This window comes from Carettochelys insculpta, chromosome 1 (genome assembly GCF_033958435.1).
Source record: "Carettochelys insculpta isolate YL-2023 chromosome 1, ASM3395843v1, whole genome shotgun sequence".
NCBI lineage: Eukaryota > Metazoa > Chordata > Testudines > Carettochelyidae > Carettochelys > Carettochelys insculpta.
The window spans coordinates 208,734,086-208,750,902 of NC_134137.1; the positions used below are offsets into that span (position 1 = coordinate 208,734,086).

Here is a 16,817-nt window from a genome sequence, read left to right on the forward strand (position 1 = left end):
TGACGGCTTGGCCGGCGCCGCAGATCGGATCTTCCAAGCAGTTTCTGCCGGACCGCGCATGCGCCGGCGCGCGCCGCTCCCTGGTGCGCTCCTGGCCATGTGCGCGATCCGGTCCCCGCCAGTTCCTCGACCAACCGCCTCGGTTGCCCCTGCAAAACACTAACAGAGATCCGAAGCGGGGAGGATGGGCGGGAAGTGGAGCACCCACGGGGACACATCTCGAAGAACCACCGTTACTACGGTGAGTAACTTCTCTTTCTTCTTCGAGTGTCCCCGTGGGTGCTCCACCATAGGTGACTACCCAGCAGTAACCCAGATAGGTGGTGGGTAATCGGATTATGTGCAGGTGGTCCCCGAGAGGACCGCTGCAGAGAGACAGGTATCCTCTTGGAATACCCTGTGAAGGGCGTAATGTTTGGCGAACGTGTCGTAGGATGACCAGGTCGCCGCTCTGCAAATGTCTTTCAATGCAACGCCCTTGAAAAAGGCTGTTGATGCTGCCACCGCCCTGGTGGAATGAGCCCTGGGAGTGGCCGACAAAGGAGTCTTTCTGAGCTCGTAGCACATTTTTATGCAGGATACAATGTGCTTTGAGATTCTCTGCGATGAGAGACCTTCTCCTTTAGATTTGGGAGCGAGGGAGACCAGGAGTCTATCCGTTTTTCGGAAGGACTTGGTCCTGTCTACGTAGAAGGCTAGCGCCCTCCTCACATCCAGGAGGTGTAGGCGCGCCTCTTCGCTGGAGTTATGAGGCTTTGGATAGAACGAGGGTAGAACAATAGGTTCATTGATGTGAAACTCGGAAGAAACTTTGGGAACAAAGGCTGGATGCAGCCGTATGGTTACCGCCTCCTTGGAAAAGACAGTGCAGGGTGGCGTTGCCATGACTGCCGCAAGCTCGCTCACCCGACGGGCTGACGTAATTGCAAGAAGAAAGGTCGTCTTTACTGTAAGGAGGCGAAGGGGAACCGTGGCCAAGGGCTCAAACGGTGGTCCCACGAGTGTGGTAAGCACCAGGTCCAAGCTCCACGAAGGTGGAATCGGTTTCCGAGGGGGGTATAGGTTTACCAACCCTTTGAGGAACCTGGTAACCATAGGGTGGGCGAACACCGTGTGCCCTCCCTCCTCATGTCTGAACGCCGAGATGGCGGCAAGGTGGACCTTTAACGAGGATAGCGAGAGTCCTGCTCTCTTGAGGTCCAGTAAATACTCTAGAATTGTAGGTATAGGCACCGAAAGGGGGGCCAGCTGCTTGGTAGAACACCAAGCCATGAAGCGAGTCCATTTTTGTTTGTAGGTTTTCCTAGTGGAAGTCCTCCTGCTACTTTCTAGGACTTGCTGTACTTCCACTGTGCATGTGCTCTCTAGGGAGCTGAGCCATGGATTAGCCACACTTGCAGTCGCAGGCTTTGGGGGTGCGGATGCACTATGGACCCCTGGGCTTGCGTGAGCAGATCCGGCGCCACCGGAAGAGGCATCGGTGGGCGGTCCGACAGGCGCAGGAGTAGGGGGAACCATGGTTGGCGATCCCATGTTGGGACTATCAGGATCATCCGAGCCTTGTCTCTCCTGGCTTTTTGCAGAACCTTGTGGATCAGCACTGCGGGGGGAAACGCGTAAAGCAGGGGGCCTCCCCACGGGATCGCGAACGCGTCCCCCAGGGACCCCCGGCCCACCCCTGCTCTGGAGGAGAATCGTGGGCACTGTTTGTTGTGCTGAGTGGCAAACAGATCTATTTGGGGAAACCCCCATGCGTGGAAAATCGGCCGTAGTAGATCGGGACGGATCTGCCACTCGTGGGTGAGCGCAAAACGTCTGCTCAACTGGTCTGCCTTCACGTTGTGCGTGCCCGGCAAGTAGGAGGCTCTCAGGATTATATCGTGGGCGATGCACCAGTTCCATAGGCGGATTGCTTCCGCGCATAAGGTACGGGATCGAGCTCCTCCTTGCCTGTTTATGTAAAACATGGTGGAGGTATTGTCTGTACTGATCCCGACGACTTTGCCTTGTATACGGTCTCGAAAGTGTTTGCAGGCGTTGAACACTGCTCTGAGCTCTAAAACATTGATATGTAGAGACTGTTCCGTGGGTGACCACAGTCCTTGAGCCACCTCTTCGCCCATGTGCGCTCCCCACCCTATGAGGGAGGCATCCGTAGTGAGGAAAACCGATATTTGCGGCTGATGGAAGGGTACCCCTGTTAGCAAGTTCCTGGGGTTTACCCACCATTGCAGGGATTCGCGCACCCCAGGTGGGGGCGACACCACCCTGTGAACGGTGTGTACTGCCGGCTTGTATACACTTGCCAGCCAATGTTGCATGCTGCGCATGTGCAACCTGGCGTTCTGTACCACAAACGTAGCCGCTGCCATGTGGCCCAGCAGCTGCAAGCACGTCAAGACCGGCACCGTAGGGCTGAAGGTGATGACCTGCACGAGGGAACTGATGGCTCGAAAGCGAGCCTCTGGTAGGTATACTCTCGCCGAGACCGAGTTTATGCGAGCCCCTATGAACTCTATGTCCTGTGAGGGGTCTATCTTTGATTTTGCCAGATTGATAACCAGGCCAAGTGAGGAGAACGTGTTTGCTGTGACGCGTATCATGCGGAGAACCTCCCTTTTCGAGGTCCCTTTGAGCAGGCAGTCGTCCAGATACGGGAAAATAAACACCCCCTGTCTGTGCAGGTAGGCTGACACCACTGCCAAGGTCTTGGTGAAGACTCTGGGGGCCGAGGAAAGGCCAAACGGTAGGACCTTGTATTGGAAGTGTTCGTTGCCCACCATGAACCGGAGAAAACGTCGGTGAGCCGGATGAATGGTTATGTGGAAGTACGCGTCTTGTAGATCGAGGGCTGCGAACCAGTCTCCATCGTCCAGTGCTGTAAGGATGGAGGCAATAGTGATCATCCGAAAACGTTGCTTGCGCAGATACCTGTTGAGGCCACGAAGGTCTAAGATGGGCCTCCAGCCTCCTGTCTTTTTCTCCGTCAGGAAATACCGAGAGTAGAACCCTTTCCCTTGCAGTTGCTCCGGCACCTTTTCCACCGCCCCTATGAACTCTAGGTGGGCCACCTCCTGCCTGAGCCTGGCTACATGGGAGGCCTCCTGGGGGTGGGGCTTGGGCAGGGGTCGCGGCGGCGGGAGCGACTGGAAGGGGATGGCGTACCCCGTGGCTATGATCTCCAGCACCCATTTGTCTGTGGTGATCCTTTGCCACTGGTCGTAGAATGGTCGGAGGCGATGGTGAAAAAGTCGTTTCGGATGATCTTGTGCAATAGTGGTGATGGCGCAGCCCTGGATTTGTATGTCAAACTTGTGGCCTTTGGCCCCGCCCCGAGGACGGACGGCCCTGTTGTGAGCGTCGCCTGGGGGTTCTGTACTGCTGGTGCTGCTGATGCCGCCCTTGCTCGTAACCCCTGTGATACTGGGGGCGCTGTTGCTGGTATTGGTACCGCCTTTGCTGTGGGTAGTACCTTTTCTTTGAGTATGGAGGGGTGTAAATCCCCAGGGTCCTGAGTGTGGCTCTTGAATCTTTACTGGAATGAAGGACCGAGTCAGTTGATTCAGCAAACAGCTTCTGCAAGTCGAAGGGAAGGTCGATTATCTTCGCCTGCAGATCTCTCGGTATGCCCGAGGTCTGGAGCCAGGACTCCCGTCGCATCACCACTGCAGTTGCTGTGGAACGTGCTGCCGTGTCCGCAACATCCAAAGCAATCTGAACTTCCATCCTCGCAGCCGCATAGCCCTCTTGCACTATGGCCTTGAGGACCGGCTTTTTGTCCTCTGGAAGCGAGTCCATGAGGGAAGTTAATCTGGCATAGTTGTCGAAATTATGGTTCGCCAAGTGCGCTGCATAATTTGCCATTCGCAAGGTTAAAGTGGAGGAGGAGTAGACCTTTCTGCCGAACAGCTCTAGCTTCTTGGCATCTTTGTCCATTCCCCCTGTTTTAAATTGAGATGTTTTTAATCTTTGCTGCGAGGACTCCACCACCAAGGAGTTTGGCTGGGGGTGGCTAAACAAGAACTCCATGCCCTTCGCCGGCACGAAGTATTTCTTATCCGCTCTCTTTTGGACAGGCGGAATAGTTGCCGGGGTCTGCCATATGGTAGTGGCGGACTCCAAGATCGCTTCATCAAGCGGGATTGCTACTCTGGAGGAGGCCGGGGAGCTCAAATTTTTAAGGAGCTTATGATGTTTCTCTTGCACTTGTGCTGTCTGGATGCCTTGCGTGAAAGCTACCCTCTTAAACAGCTCCTGAAACTGTTTGAGATCGTCCTTGGGATGGACGTCCCCTAAGGCCGTGGCCTCATCCGGGGAGGAAAACGAGGAACCGCTGGGGTACATTTCTTTGGACCCTTCCGGTTCTTGATGGTGATGGTGCGCCCTCTCGCTGGAGGTTTGCGAGGGAAAATCTCGTGGGTCCACGGCCAGTCCCCCCTGGGATGCTTGAGTCTCCGTCCCCGATCGTGATTGCCCTCGGGGGTACGAGGTAATATGTGGGGATCTCTCCCTGGTAGATTGCCGATGGTGTCCATGCCCCACGTGGTAGGGACGACCATGGCAGTATAGGCACTGTTCCTGGGAAGGTGACCTTGACCATTCCCTTTGCACGTACCCTGTGTGTCTGGGAGAGGGGGATCGTCGAGACACTGGAGAGAGCGATTTTGCATAATAGTCCAGCGATTCAAATCCCAGGAAGGGCGAGGGTGGTGCCAGCCATGGGGAGGCTGATTGCAGGAAAGGAGAAGGGGGCTCCGGGTAGGCTAGGGGGGGCCCCTGCCTTCTGGTTGGAGTCTGCAACATGAGCGGAGGGCTGTGAGAAAAGAGCTCCACAGCCCTGTCTGGAGAGGGGCTGCAGTGCCTCCTCTTGTGTGCAGCCTTCCCCCTCCCTTGAGGAGGTAACTCCGCCCCCTGATGGGCGGGGGATCCCGGCCCCGTCAGCACCGTGCTAGGCACGCTCGAGGGCGGTGCCGCACGTGCGGAGTCCTTCTGCGCCTGCAGGCTACATGCCTGCGCGCTCTGCACCGCCGGTTCCCCGGGGGTCGGTGCCGCTGCCTGCGGTGCCGCTGGTACCGGCGCTTGCTTAGCCGCCGCCCTGCCTGCGGTGCGGGGCGGCTGGCTGATCATCAGAGGCTGAGCCGCTTCCACGTGGCTCTCCGTGCCGCCGCCGATCAGCTGTTGCTGCGGCTGGGGGCTGCTCGCTCCTCCCGTCCCGCTCACTGTTGCTGCCGGCAGGGATCGGGTTGGAGAAACTTTCCTCCGTTTTTGCGCTGATGGAGTGAGGGAGGCAGCTTTCCTTCTAAGGGCCCCGGAGGGTCCCTCCTGCTGCGGCCGCTCCGGCACGTCTGGCTGGAGGGCCCTGTCAAGAAGCAGCAGTTTAATTCTCATCTCCCTGTCTCTCCATGCTCTGGTCGTTAACTTTGCACAGAAGGCGCATTTTTGTGCCACATGGGACTCCCCCAGGCACCTTATGCAGAGACTGTGCCTATCGGACACTGGCATCGCCTCTCGGCAGGACTCACATTTTTTAAAGCCTGAGGAGGACATTGTTGGTGGGTACTTAGCACTTCTTTGTGCTGTTTCCCCGTCCGATGGCCTGCCTCCGCAGGAGGGCTGATGGCCCTAGCTCCCGGCCTCCGGCGCTTGTTACTGGGACTGGCTTGAGCTGTCCCTCCGTAGCTTGTTTGTTGTTTGTTTTTTTTTTTGTTTACAAAATAACAACCGGTTACTTATGGTATCCTAAAGAACTGAAAAACTTCAAAGAGAAAACAAATAAAGTCGTTGAATACGCTATGTGGCTTTAGCCTAGTCGGATTCCGTCTGCAGCCGACGGCGGTTGAGAGGAACTGGCGGGGACCGGATCGCGCACATGGCCAGGAGCGCGCCAGGGAGCGGCGCGCGCCGGCGCATGCGCGGTCCGGCAGAAACTGCTTGGAAGATCCGATCTGCGGCGCCGGCCAAGCCGTCACCTATGGTGGAGCACCCACGGGGACACTCGAAGAAGAACAAGTCAGTTCATTGGGGGGATGTGGCCCATTGTCAGATGCTAATGTGGAGGTGTGAACATCACGAGTAGAGAAACTGCTTTTGTAATGGGCCAACCACTCCCAGTCTCTGTTTTAATTGTTGGTTGATGGAGTCAAATTTGCAAATGAATTGCAGCTTTGAAATTTTTCTCTCCATTTTATTTTTGAAATTTTTTTGTTGGAGGACTGCTACTTTTAAATCTGTTACTGATGTCCAGGGAGATTGAAGTGCTCTCCTACAGGTTTTTTGTATGTTACCATTCCTGATGTCTGATTTATATCCATTTATTCTTTTACATAGAGACTGTCCAGTTTGGCCAATGTAAACTGCAGTGGGGCACTGCTGGCACATGATGGCATGTATTATATTAGTAGATGTGCAGGTGAAAGAGCCCCTGATGGTGTGGTTGATGTTAGGTCCTGTGATGATATCGCTGGTACAGATATGTGAGCAGAGTTGGCAGTGAGGTTGTTGCGGGGATTGGTCTTCCCCTTTACTGAGACACCCCTCTTTAAATCGTCCTCTGAAACCACTCCCCCCAACTCATGCATCTGACGAAGTGGGTGTTGCCCATGACAGCTTATGCTCCAAAATATCTGCTAGTCTATAAGGTGCCACAGGACTTCTTGTTGGTTTTGAAGCTACAGACTAACACAAGTACCTCTCTGATACTTACGTCCACAGAATCATTATTCTTTCTTTTGCATGAATCTACAATATCAACTTACAAGAAAGAGAAAATAATTATACAGGCTGAACATCTCTAGTCCATCATGCTTGGGATCTGAATTGAGAATCTGCCAAACCACAGAAAGTCAATATTGTTTAGCAGCACTACCAACACTTGCATTGCTTACCGGGCTCTGAGAAGATGTTTTGAGGTGTATTAGAAAAGCACAGAACACTGAGAGCCAAGAGTGGTGGCTGTAAACAAACTTTATGAGATCATGGTAAACTTGGCCACATCCATAATAAGTGGACATCCAGCTAACTAATCATGCTGGACCATGTATATTGCTGGACTAAAGAGGTTCAACATGTGTAAGTGAGTACTTTAAACACAATTATCATAGGAGGCAGAACTTAAAGACTTATACAGATACATACATAAAAAGTAAAACCATGACAAGCTCAACTTTATATTTTGACACCTTCCCTTCCTCTTGAAAGCAGTTTCACAGCTACATATCCTCAAAGGGGAGTTATGACATTTTCACTGAAAGAGAAAGTAATTTCATATTAGTTACTTCCATAATGCATTTTAACTAAGACCACGTGAGCTCTGTTTGCATAACGCTACAAGCCATTAGAAAAAAAAATCCACAAAACCCACAACATCGCCTCAGGACTCCGCAGGCAGGCAGAAGGACCAGCACAGGAAAGAACATTTTGACAGATGTTGCATCATGGTTTTGCCTTTACGTGTGTTTTTTAATTTACTGGTTAAGAAACAATCAGAACCTGCCTCTCAAGGAAGCAGACACTGCAGTCTACCATGCAATCTTATCTTGGGTCTGTGTTGGTTTCTCCAATGGCAAATACTCTGCAAATTGAAGGGCTTGATCAACCACACAGCTTCCACGAGCAAAGGCTATTGTTCAAGAGATAACATTTGTACTATAAAAAGCCAGAATAGGCCAACAAGTACAATGAGCCTGTAATTCTGTGACACTTGGTTCTGTGACACAGGTGCAGAACCCAACACTTCCAAAGGCGCTCTTCTGCCTCTGCCGCCCCGCCCTCCATGCCAAGCAGCCACTGCCAGGGCACTTCTATATTGATAATTTTCAGAAATTCTACAGTTGGTAGTGTGCTGCTTCATCAGTTCCACCAAAAGTGAAATCACTAGCATAAAGCAGGGCAGCAGCTGGTTCTACCACTGTTATCAAACCCTGCTCTGAACAGATTTACTCCAGTCCTTCCAGAAGTGAGAGTTCTGGGAAAGTGTCAAGGTTGATCCCCACTCCGACACTCCAAGTGCAGAAGGTGAGGGCCTGTAAGAGACCTTAAATATCCCTTGCCTCTGTAGGCTTCTAAAAGCTTCCCAAGGTCACAGATTGCCTGACCCTGAGAAATAGCTGCTACCAGCCAAGTGAGAACCTCTTTAGAACCCAGGAAGACACACCTGGGATGTCTCCCTGTGGGGTAACCCCAAGCTCTTAACCCTCCCTTAGGAAAGAGCTTGAAAACAAAGAGGAAGAAATTAAACTGCAATCTGATAGCTGACCTTTCAGTCTTAGGCCTCTATATACACAGACCCATCTCTAGGACACAGGAATTAAATCTCTGTCTTAAACAAAGGTGATTTATTAACAAAACAAAAGAGACATGACAAAGAATACTTGGTTGCTCGGTGTTACAGAGCAATTCATAAAAAAGGTAGGTTGAAACACAGAGAATTATTTCTCTGGGATTCAGTTCAAAAGTTATAATGTACATCAGCCATTCTAAGACATCCCACTCCAAACCCAAGAATAACATTAAAAAATAACTGTTCACATCTGATTAAATATTTCATTTCTACTTACATATCTGTATTCCAAGACTGCTCTTGAGGCATGGATATAACTGAAATCCTCCATGCCTGGTATCAGTCTTAATTCATCTCTGTCTCTCCCCTCTGGCCACACAAAAAACACCCTCAGCAGGAAACTCTTTTGATTCAAAAATCCCTTCTCTCTTCTCATTGGCTCAGCTGGCTGCTTGCCAACAGAGAACCCACTGTGTCTGGGTTTAACCCTTTATGGGCATTCATTCACGACAGGGAGTACCCAAAAGGGCTGGTAAGATTTAACAGAGAGGTGAGCGTGATGGGCTTCTGTAAGGAGGGGAAGAATGGATGCTGTATTGGTGTAAATGGAGGAGGTGACAAGGTCCTAAATGAAGAAAGAAACAACTACTGCCCCCAGCTCCTGAGATATATGTCTGACCATGCCCCTTTCCTATTCCACGTCTTACCAATAATGACATATCATAGACCTGAGAGATCTTTAGTTCCCTAGCACAGCACAACGGCCCATACTCATTTGTGAATGCAATGTTTTTCCACTGTGTTCCACAGACGACAATGCCTTTTGACAAGCCAGAGCAAGTTTAATTGAGTTAGGTAAGCATTAGATAAAGTTTCAAATTTGGCAAACACTGAAAGTGCTTTTACTCAGGTTTGCAAAAATTTTTACTAACTTCCACCATGCTTTTTTATTACTCCATATAAAACAGGGAATTTTTTTAATCTGCAAATAAATATAATGGCAGGATGATACACTAACATTTACACTCCATAATTATACTGCAGTGCAGATATCACCTCCCTTCCACCTTCTCTTTCCCATATGTAGGGCCCAGTGTATACTGTGATTGTACATGAATGCACAAATGAGCCCATTGTTTATTGATTTGCCAAAAGGCCACATAAAGCTGAGCAGGTGCTGAATAAGTCCACTACAATGGCTGTTTTCCTACCATTATTTAGCCTCTCAGCTGCCACATCTACCTGTTAGCATTTCTTTCCCTCATCTGTACATTATATCCACAAAGACAATTCAGCACATTTGCTGCATCTTCTTCTGTATTGCTGTCCTTAAATACAAAGGAGAAAGCAACAAGGGAGATTCTTTGCAAATCAGCAAAATGGGGACTGACCTTCTCTCAGGCTTGTTCTGCAATAGGAACTCATGTTGATTTAACCATGTTGCTCAGGGGTGTGTGGAAAATCCACACCACTAAGCAACCTACTTATGCTGACCTAAGCCCCAGAATAGACAGTGCAATAAGAATGGGAGGTTTCTCCCAATGACATAGCGAAAGGCTAAGTCTACACTACGAAATAAATTTGAAGTAAAGGCAGTTAGGTCAATATTACCACGACTGTCTTCACTGCAAATACCGCTAGCTCGATTCAGGGAGCATGAATATTGAGATTACAATATCGCAGTTACCTGACAGGTATAGCATCAAGCTCGAATTTAGAAGTTCGATTAAAGGAAAGTGTGGAAGTGCCATGTCTGAAAATCAAATTTATTAGCCTCCAGAGGTGTCCTGTATGTAAACCACAATGCTGCTAATCCCCCAGCTGCTAAGATACTCGGAGAAGATCAACTCAACTGGTCCCCCTCTGAGCCTCCCTGTGCCCCTAGTGTGGCTTGCTGTCGCCGGGGGGGAAGTCTCCCCAACTCGAAGAGGACCACTTCAACTGGGCCCCCACTGAACCCCCCCCCACCCAAACTAGGGCTTAATGCCACCAGAGGGAGGTTTCATGAGCCGGGTGGGCTAATTCCCCATGAAGAGACCATGTCATGTGGGCCCTCAGAACCTGCCCCCACCTCCGGAAACATGAGCTGGCCCACCCAATCGATGAGATCTGGGGCTTCCACCACCATCCCCTCCTTCTACCTACAGTGACATTCTTTCTGTGTTGTTCCAAAACTACCTTAGCAAAGGTTTGTCTGAGGAGATCTTTTACAGAACATGCATCATTTAAATTGCTCTCATTCTCTACATTATTTTCTCTCTTACGTAAACACTTTGCCACTGGGCCTAATTTGAAGGTCTCATCTCCTTTTCAACTACTTCAACATTCTGCCACATCGGCTAACCCCTCCCCACTGAACTCCCCCACCCCACGCCTGTAGTGTAGCAGAAAGTCAAAAAATATTTTTTCCTAGACTTTTCTATCCTCCTTCTTCTAACCTAACAATACAGTCCGGGCCCCTCTATCATTTTCAGGAATCAGATGCAATAATGGAAGGAGGCACACACTGTGGATGGCCAGTTGAGAACACAGTCATTGTGCTGAAGCCTTATAGTGCACCAGAAAGCCAAAGACTCTCCCTAACAGAATGTAATGAGGTGGGAAACCAAAAATTCTTTTTTCCTACACTTTTCTATCCTCTTTCTTCTAACTTTAAAATACAGTCTGGGCTCCTGTATTATTTTCAAGGATCACTTGCAATGATGGGAGGGGGGACACAGTGGATGGCCAGTTGAGAACAGTCATTGCACCCATATTGGCAACATAATGTGGGGGTGGGAACCAAAAATTCTTTTTTCCTAAACTTTTCTAACGTCTTTCTTCTAGCTTTAGAATTCAGTCTGGACCCCTGTATTATTTTCAGGGATTGAATGCAATGATGGGAGGTGGGACACTCGGTGGATGGCCAGTTAAGAACACAGTCATTGCAAGGAAGCCTTATAGTGCACCGGAAAGCCAAAGACTCTGCCCATCAGCAACTCTCTTTTCGGAAAAACTTCCCTTATCTTCTCTTTCTTCATGCTTTTTGAGGTCCCTGTATTAGTTTCAATAAAAGTCAAAAATCTTTTGTTTGAGACTTTCTATCCTCTTTCTTCTAACTTTGAGGGTCTCTGTATTATTTCCAGGAATTGGCATATTTTCAGGGATCAAGAGGGGAATGAGGAAAATGTAATATGGGAAGATGATGTTAAAGACCAGCGAGCATGCCCAGAATGAGGGAACTGTGGGATAGCTTCCCACAATGCACAACTGCAACAGTCAATGTTAACCAATTTGAGTGTGGCAGCAAGGAGGCGACTTTGAGGGGGCATTTGGAAAGTGAGGATGGTCAAATTTGAACTTATAAATTCCAGAATTACAAAATCGATATTAATTAATTCGAATTTATCTCATGGTGTAGATGCAGCCAAAGTGTCTTGGGGAGGTGGAGTTCCACCACCCATTGGCATCAGTAGCATTTTCCTAAACTCTGTATTGATTCAGTCACACGAGTTCTCTCCCAACAGTGAAACCCAGTGGCGATGGCTACACTAGCAAGTTTTGCCTACAAAACTCCAGTTTTCTCAGCAACACTCATGGAGCATGCAAACACAAAATGCATTTCTGTTGGTGGTATCTGGACAAAAGACAGCACTTTTGTTGACACTGTTCTGCCTCAAAGCTTGGAGGCATAACACTGCTGCTGACAGATTATGTGGACAAAAGAGCTGTGTGGCCACTATGGGTGGGGCTTCTCTCAACAGACAGGGCATTCACAACAATAGGCAGCCCTGTCTCCTGTGCTTCCAGGTGCCTGTTTTGTCGAGACAGCAGCTCGGCAGTCCAGCTGCTTTGTTGACAGAGTGGAGCACTTTTCCAGTTGCCTTTTGTGTGTGGCTGCACCCTGTCAACAGAAGTTTTGTCAGGAAACAGAACGCTGTTGACAGAGCACTGTACTATAATCATAGCCTGTAAATGTAGACAAGCCCTCAGAGGAAGTCAGAAGAAAGAGCTCAAGCACTGTCTGGAGGAGGAGCAGAGGAATGCAATTGCTGTGCACATCCTTCCAGAAGTGAAACACCCTTTGGCAGCTACCTCTTCTTCTAGTCTTCACACTATTCTCCTCAAGACAGTGTCTCCCAGCCCTGCCCCCCGCTGGCAGAGTCAGCCTCAAACTTCCAACTAGCCTGCAGTCCAAAAACGTCTCCCTTGCACCTCCTAGGCTCCCCAGGGAGCAGTACTCTGAAATGTGATGCCAGCTGCAGAACCTAACCCATCAACAATGCAAATAAACAATGTGCATCAACTACAGGTTGTTATTTTGTGGTGTTTTTGCCTTACTTAAAAACAGGCTTCTGGGAAATTCGTGAAGTATTTCATAATCAGTACATGACTCAGTGCAGATGCCATATAAATCAGGAGGCAGCCTTGCTACACAACTTAGATCTAATGCGACAAACAGTACACAGGGCCTTGCCCATATGCTGTGATTTAGAGAAGCCTAACTTTCAAGAGCTCTTCTGTTGTACATCTCCTGAGTTATCATCAACTACACTGCTTATCCATGTTTAATTTGATTCCTGAGTAAGTTATATTCTTGGTTTTCCATTTCAATTCCCACCAGGCAAAAAAAACTGAAGGGAAGCATTTTGACAAGGATACTGTGATTTCATCATCCAGATGACTTTGCAGCCTAAGAGGACTCCAGCTTCAGATATTGTATTTAATGTTCTCAGGACAGATGCTGTAAGGTCTTTTCAGAGGTGTAGAATATCATCTGCATACATTAACAATTTGTGTGCTTCCACTGAATTCCTTCCTAATCTCCTTGGTTCTAGAAGATACTGCTAACAACTTAACGCCAGTGGGCAAGCCAAGCTCATATTCTGGTTTGCCTACACAGGGGATGAGCGGGATTGTGGAAGCCCACACACCAGACTGGCCTAGAGCACAGTCTCCTGGAGGTACCTTTTATGCATCTCCCCACGTGGAGGGCTACGGTTGAGATTCCTGCACCAATACAAAGTTTGTAGCTGCATCTGAGCCACAAAAATGGTCTGTGGACATAAAATGGATATCCACAGCTTTGCAGGATTCAGTTAAGGTTCACTACCACATGAATCACAGAATCACAGGGCTGAAAGAGACCTCAGGAGGTCATCGAGTCCAGCCCCCTGCTTCAAGCAGAATCAACCCCCATTAAGTCATCCCAGCCAGGACCTTGTCAAGCTGGGACTTAAAAAACTCGAAGGATGGAGAATCCACCACCTCTCTAGGCAACGCATTCCAATGCTTCACCACCCTGCCGGTGAAGTAGTTTTTCCTAATATCTAACCTACACCTCTCCCTCTTCAACTTCAGACCATTACTTCTTGTTCTGCCATCTGACACCACTGAGAACAGTTTCTCACCCTAGTCTTTAGCACTCCCCTTCAGGAAGTTGAAGGCTGCTATTAAATCACCCCTAAGTCTTCTCTTCTGTAAACTAAACAAGCCCAAATCCCTCAGCCTATCCTCACAGGTCTTGTGCTTCAGACCCTTAATCATTTTTGTTGCCTTCCACTGAACCTGCTCCAGCAAATCCACATCCTTTTCATATTGGGGGACCCAAAACTGGACACCATATTCCAGCTGTGACCTCACCACTGCTGAATAGAGGGGAATAACTACTTTTCTAGATCTGCTGGAAATGCTCCCCCTAATGCACCCTAGTATGCCGTTAGCCTTGTTGGCTACAAGGGCACACTGTTTACTCATATCCAGCCCTTCTTCCACCATAACCCCTAGGTCTCTTTCCATCGTACTGCTGCTGAGCCAGTCGGTCCCCAGCCTATAACAATGCTTGGGATTCTTCCACCCCAGGTGTAGGACTCCACACTTCTTGTTGAACCGTATCAGATTTCTTTTGGCCCAGTCCTCCAATTTATCCAGGTCACTCTGGATTCTCTCTCTACCCTCCAATGTATCTACCTCTCCCCCTAGTTTTGTGTCATCTGCAAACTTGCTGAGGGTGCAATCCAGTCCTTCATCCAGGTCATTAATAAAGATGTTGAATCACACAGGCCCAGAACCGAGCACAAGAACCACATGGAATCACCGCATTGCTCCCAGAATGGAGACCCTGGTGTTTTGGAGTGTCCTGTGCTCTCAGGCTGACAGCTCTGGTGTAGCTCCACTCCTGCTCAATAGCCTTATTGTTATTGGATTGTCTTGCTTCTCTTGCTGGCCTGACAAGAACCCTTCTGTGTGCAATGTAACGGGGACAACAATAGCAACAATGTAACTTCTTCCTTTTGCTCCTGTCAGGGCTTTGACCCCACTCTGGCACTCCGGGTGCGGAAAGTAGGGGCCCACAAAAACATAAAATATCTTGCCGATACTGGTCAGTCCACTTCACCACATTTGGTTATTTCTTTCTGGTCAAGTCACTTAGTGGAGCAGTGATTTGGCTGTAGTGGGCTACAAACCACCGGTACTATCCTGCCAAGCCTAGGAAGGAAATGACCTGTTTCTTTGATTTTGGGATTGGCCAATTGTGGATAACCTTTATTTTTGACCGTAGAGGATTGATAGTTCCTTGACCTACCCGGTGTCCAAGGTAAGTCAGCCTGTTGTGGCCAGTTTGATGTTTTTAGCCTTAACAGTCAGCCCTGCCACCTTTATGTGCTGGAAGACGGCTTGGAGGTGCGCTAGGCGTTCTGCACGAGTCAGAGAATACAGTCAGATAGGCTACAGCAAATTCACCAGATCCTGCTAGCATATTATCGACATGTCACTGGAAGGTTGCCAGTGCACTGCATAGCCAAAAGGGAGACTACTGAGTTCATACAGCCCTGCATGACTGAAGGCTGACTTCTGCTTGGCTGATTTATCCAGAGGTAATTGCCAGTATCCCTTCATTAAGTCTAAGGTGGAGATGAACTGGATGTGTCCCAGTTTCTCCAACAGGTCATCCATACAGGGCATTAGATAGTTATTTGGGTGAGTTACAGCATTTAGCTTAAGGCAGTCCACACAAAAGCAGATTTTTCCATCCCGTTTGGGAACTAGGACTACTGGGACTCACTGTCAGAGGGGATGAATTACACCCATCTCTACCATGTCCTCGATCTCTTTCTCTATAGCTGCTTTGGTTGCAGGTGCCATTTGGTAGGGTTGGGCTCTGACTGGGTGAGTGTCACCTGTGTTAATGTAGTGAATGGCCCTTTCTGTTAGTCCCAGGGTGGCTGGGAACATCAGGGTGTACCGGGTGCAGAGCTCCACAATCTGCTGTTTCTGTTCATAGTTAAGGTTCATGGGAAGGGTTACCTCTTCTGCTCCACCCTTGTCCTCTCCATCACAGTAGGCTCCTTCTGGCCATTCAGCAACTTCCTTCTCCTGGGTGGTAAAACTGAAAGACCTTGACTCCTCAGGAATAAAAGGCCTTCAGAAAGTTAATGGGAAATACCTTAGGCTTAAGATCAAGGTCAGAGAAAGTGATGAGGTAGTTAACCACACCATGGCATTCATGGACTGTGAACAGCTCAACCCAGGATGCTTCAAGACCATGACCTGTTCTCCTCTCCTGAAGGGTACCAGGCCTTCTGCTCTTGCTGAACCATCTGCAATTTTTTGTGAGCCAGGTTTAGAGAGTCTCTAATGATATTTTGTAGTGTGGAAGTATAAGATGTGACATTGTACATAAAAGAGTTACATTGTAAAAAGAAATTAAATCACACTGATACAATGTTGCTTCTAAGCTCAAGAAGGGGAGGTTATGCTGATTTAAACAGAGCCAGGTGTGCCTGGAAAAGCAGGAACCAGAGCATTAGGTGCTAAATGGCGATTAATTAAGGTAACTAAGGAGTCATTGGCAGTGGACTGCTGAGGGTGATATGGAAATGAAGGTACGTGACTGGTCTCAGGGACTATATGGGGTGGGTGGGTGTCTGTTTTTTTTTCTTTTTTCCTTTGTCTATTAACTTGCCTTCTTGATCTGTATAAATTAAGAGACCTGAGTCCTGGGAGGGAGTTCACTTTTCTAAATGTATTAGCAGAGTAGCTTTGCTAATAAACAGAGTGGTCTGACAAATTGTGAGTCTTGAGTCTAACTTTGACAATTTGGAGATCCCACTGAGATGGCAAGCGTCTTCACTGAGACTGTGTGATACCTGACTGCCTTGCAGGACGACCGTGGCAGCCAGCGCCTGGACATTTAGTCCGAGCGGTCCTCCACGAGACGGAAAGGTGCACAACCGCAGTGCAGTCTACGCCATCACACCTGTTGGTTCCCACTCTGTTCTGGTAGGGGTCCCGGGATCTAACTTCTGGAATCTGATCCTGATCAGGTAATTATTCTTTCTGGGTTTTGACCGGTCTGAGGACTGTCCTGTCTCTGTGTCTATCCGTCCTCCCTGTGGTGTGTTTGAGTCTGGGTGCCATCTCCGTCCGGGGACTGGTCGACCAAGGGGTTCCCATCCCCGCGGTCTGAATAAGTGAAATCTGCACAATTGCAGCCACACCACACCTTGGGTATAACCCCTGGTGTGAAAGCAAGGGCAATTGAGGCAGTAGCCTGTGG

General features: G+C 49.0%; 1 protein-coding gene across 2 annotated transcripts in view; it reads right to left on the reverse strand.

Moving 5' to 3' along the window:
• Window positions 1–16,817, reverse strand: part of NSUN3 (NOP2/Sun RNA methyltransferase 3) — a 106,201-nt gene that overhangs the window by 16,928 nt on the left and 72,456 nt on the right. The window contains exon 8 of one of the 2 annotated variants that reach the window (XM_074998466.1): window positions 6,906–7,243. The exons of the other annotated variant lie outside the window; for it this stretch is intronic. The gene's annotated coding sequence lies outside the window, so the exon portion shown is untranslated. Of the gene's footprint in view, window positions 1–6,905; window positions 7,244–16,817 lie in introns of those variants that run through there. 2 annotated transcript variants of the gene reach the window in all.